The sequence below is a fragment of the Stylophora pistillata genome, chromosome 2, assembly GCF_964205215.1.
Source record: "Stylophora pistillata chromosome 2, jaStyPist1.2, whole genome shotgun sequence".
In the NCBI taxonomy this organism is placed as follows: domain Eukaryota; kingdom Metazoa; phylum Cnidaria; class Anthozoa; order Scleractinia; family Pocilloporidae; genus Stylophora; species Stylophora pistillata.
Genome location: NC_142520.1, coordinates 9104701 through 9109086, shown reverse-complemented (window position 1 = coordinate 9109086; position 4386 = coordinate 9104701).

Below are 4386 nucleotides of genomic sequence, written 5' to 3'. Positions count from 1 at the left end.
TTAAAGGAACTATAATAATAATAATGGCAAGGTAGGTTCATTGCAGAATCTAGGTGTTCTTAATGGGATCGTACGCAATGGATAGTGTAATAACGAATATTTTGGTAAGTAAAACACCAAATATATTGTAACACTGCAGTGAGGGTCTTTTATTTGGTTATTTATTTATTAGGTCCATGATGGTCGATTCATTATGTTCTCTCAACATTGTGACACTTCTTAACTGCCCGGTTCAAATGAAGCGATTAAAAAAATACATATATCAATAAAAACTATGCACTGATGGAGTGGATCTAAAAGGCTCATATTTTTGTTTTGTAAAGTAATAAATTGGCATGTATTGTTGCGAATTTGAATCACAAGCCCTTTAATTCTGTAAAGATATAGCACTTCACAATAGCTGGAGTGACGATTCTTTGCGATTGGTATTAACCATCGTTTTGTTAAATCGAAACAAAAAATAAAATAATAAAAGCATGAAAATAACCGACAATTGCAAGCTTCCATAGCTGTGTTACTCGCTGTAGTAATAGCGCATGTCGGTATACAAACTGTCACGTATCCATGTGTTTCCTTTCCTCTGCCTAATGTTGCTATGTTACTTACAACGTTGGTTACCAATTTCTCAACTGTATCTTCATTCATGCAACTATACGTGTAAACTCGATCCGGAAGCTTCATAATCTCTACAGTCACGATAATTTCTGTTAACAATAATGTTTTTATTATCGCTTTTAAGTTCAAGTGCCGTACTGTAAGTTACGAACTGAGGCCATAAATCCGAGTGAAAAAAAAAATAGTTTCTGCTGCGTACTTATAAATAATTACCTCAAGGACCGAGAAAACTAATCAGATATTTATTTGAATCTGGGTTCCAATCAATCTAGCTTAGTAGGCCAGATAGGGAAATATGCTCCGCTAAATTGAAAAAAATCATAGCGCACATTATAACTGAAAGATATACTAATTCTGTCTTACCTTTGGAAATTTCACAAATAAAAGCTTTGGGTGCATCGCCAGCGAGATCATTAAAAAGGCCCTGTTTGCCATTAGAAGACTTCTTGTATATTTGACCGACATCTCCGTCACCACTTGGTTCCCCTTTACTCCATTTGCATATAGTCAACGGTATTCCACTCACCCAAGTCCAATTTGCGTCCTTTTTTATCAAACCAATGTCCCATTCATGTTTACCGTCGGTAGTACTGCGGTTTTGAATCTCCTTATTAATAAATTTCCATTCTTGTTCAGTTTCAATCGATACCAAGTCTCCTCCTTTGCTCCGACAGAAGTCTCTGTTCTCTTCCCATTTTTTTCCAGACTCCGAAAATATGTACCAAGAGTTTTTAAAAGAAATGCTTGTGCATTCTAAAAAATAATGAAAATTGCAATGAAAATGATATTTAATAATCATAAGATGGTTGCTTTATTAATAAAGAAATTAACCAGGTAAAAAATGTACCCCAAACAGTCTTCTTATTATCGGAGTTTTCATCATCAAACTCTTATTTTTATCAAATATCATTAGTGTTTAATAGTTGCAGCGTATGTTTGATGTTTGATCAACGTCATGTGAGTCATGTAATACATCCTCAGCACATATCGGCCACCTCCGATCTTCTACCATGAATAATTTCCTCTGACATCTGCTTAGTCCACCTGTGAGTTGATTTCATCACTTTACATACTTGAGTTTTTTTTTTTTTCGAATCGGTTAAGGTTTACTAAAAGCCTGAGCCAAACCCACCTTCCCCATATGAAAAGACTGAAAGAATAGCAAAATTAAACATTCCGGGTCACATACAGTTTTGTCTATACCATTTCCTACGATATGATTGGTCTAGACAAAACCAAAGCAAACTGAAGTGGCAGAGTGAGGATTGGAGCGATACTTTTTCTTGCTAGCTTTAACGCGGAGGCCATGTTGTACTGGAAAAGGGACTGCAGAACAGAATTCAAATTCTCAGGAGAATTTCTTTGTATTACTATACTATCATTTCTTTGTATTACTATATTACAAATATAATTTTCGACGGACATGTCATCTCTATTCTCCCAACCCGATATGTGTTGCACGTACACGTATTTTACTTGCAGTGCTTTGGTTTCAAATTGTATCCGTTTCTGGTGAGATGTCTAAAAAAAGACTCAACGTCGATAGCGAATGATAAAATAACATCTTTACTTCAATCTCATCTACACTGTCCACATGGATGTTGGAGGAAATATCACGTATGAGAAGTAGTAACGTCTCCAATAATTTTAGGGTACACACTTCGACCAGCTTTAGCCACCAGCTGTTTGTTTGCTTGAATTGAATTGAATTGAATTGAATCTTTATTAAGTCATAAGATAAATAATCACATATCCTATGTTACAACATTAAAAGAAGGTATATATATAAATTACAGAGAAAATCAAGATAAAAATTATAAGACTAGATTATATTTAAAAATTAAGCGATTGACAAACGTGTTTTTGAACCTATCAGTGTTTATTTTAGGATGGTGACTTGTCTCTTTCCTCAGATTGTACTTGGTTGATTTCTTTTTTGGCATTATAGCTCTTAAAGGGTGTATTGTATTATTAAAAACATTCTTGAAGATACGTGTGTCCTGTTGAACTAACAATTCATAAACATTAATGTGGTCGGATGTATACTTGCGCTTATAACATCGATCTAAGAAACATTGGATTGTTGTTAATTCGGAATTTACAGCGCCAAATACGGACAGCCCGTATAATATATTTGATTTGAAGGGCACCCTACAGCTTTTTTTACACAAGGGCAGTATTATTCACGATGAGATGTCTACAAGAGAGACTTTTTCAGGTTGAAATAATTTGTACTGATTTGGAGTTTTCCCGGACTCGATAAAGCATTTGATTGCTTGATGAGCGGACACATTGGGACGAATATAGTTAGAGTCCTGGTCGATATCATTTTAAATTGAAACAAAAGCTTATTTCTGGATAAGTTTTGTTAGACTGGGTTACTTGACGGTCCTTTGTCACAAATTCAAGAGGAAAATAGGATCATCCCTCAGCTGAAACGAAAAACAAAAGGACCTTTATGAAAACTGAGATAATCATTAGCTGACCGAAGACATAACACCTTGACGACCTAGGGCAACAACTCTTAACAGCAAGGGCCGGGCACTCTGACTAAACCAAAGGGCTCTCGCCTTCTGTTTTGATAAATATAAACCATATGTCGTAATATTTTTTTCATTTTTCCAAAGGAAATTCGTACAAACCTCAAAATTTACATAATAGTTGTAGCATGAGGGTCTTCAACCGTCTCAAATAAGTCACCACAGCTCGACTTTAAATTGTGGTTTCCTCCGCACATTTCAACTGACGCCATTCAAACTGCTATTGACGCGAATCTATTTTTTAGCCTATCAAGTATCAGAGGAAAAGATTTGGGACTAAAATGTGGGGCTAGCCTGAGCGTTACAGAATTGGATCGCGACCCCATGTTTCATGACGTCATGGCATAAAAAAACTTGCCTATGACCGGGAATGTTAAATGCGAGTGAAAGCTATCGAAATTTAAAATCAGGAATGTGCAATCAAAAGTTAATTTATCTCCCCGACGCGCAGTTAATTTGAAGAGAAAATTAAGAATCTCTATTCGATAAATCGTCCTCAACGGCATTTGGCGACTGTTAATTTGTATTAGTCAGTTGGTATTTAATTTCGTTTTATCTTAATGATAATAATAATCGACTTTATTTAAAGAGGGTTAAGCACATAACAGTATAAAACTAGAAAACCAGTGGCCCTCTTAAAATATATTACAAATAATTATTGAAAAAGATTAAAAACTTATTAATTATGGAAAAAGATCAAGAGCTAAAAATCTAAAATTACAAAGTTTATAAAAACTATAAGATAAAATGTCCTAATCGTTTATAACTATTCTTAAAAAAATCTAACATGGCCTTCTTAAAACATCTGATAGTAGGTTTCACTCTTATGTCCAGTGGTAAGGTATTCCAGAGGCGTGAGGTCGATACTGAGAAAGACCTACCTCCCTCTGACTCCCGTTTGAATCGGGGACAGACGAGGTTTAGTTGTCCATGTCTGCTTGATCTTTTATTTATGTCTGCATTTCTTACGAGCATTTGGGACATATAAGGTGGACAGTCCCCAGACAATCGTTTGTACACCATTAGTGACCTATTTACTTTTGCCTCATGAAAGAATGGAACCCAATCCAATTTCCTAAACAGTTGTACGCTATTTGCCTTAGTGTCAGCTCCGAGAATTACACGTGCCGCGCGTTTCTGAAGTTTAAAGACTTTCTGCAAATTCTCAGCAGAACAAGATGTCCATATGGTTGATGCATAAAGCATTGTCTGCTTGATTATAGCATTATAA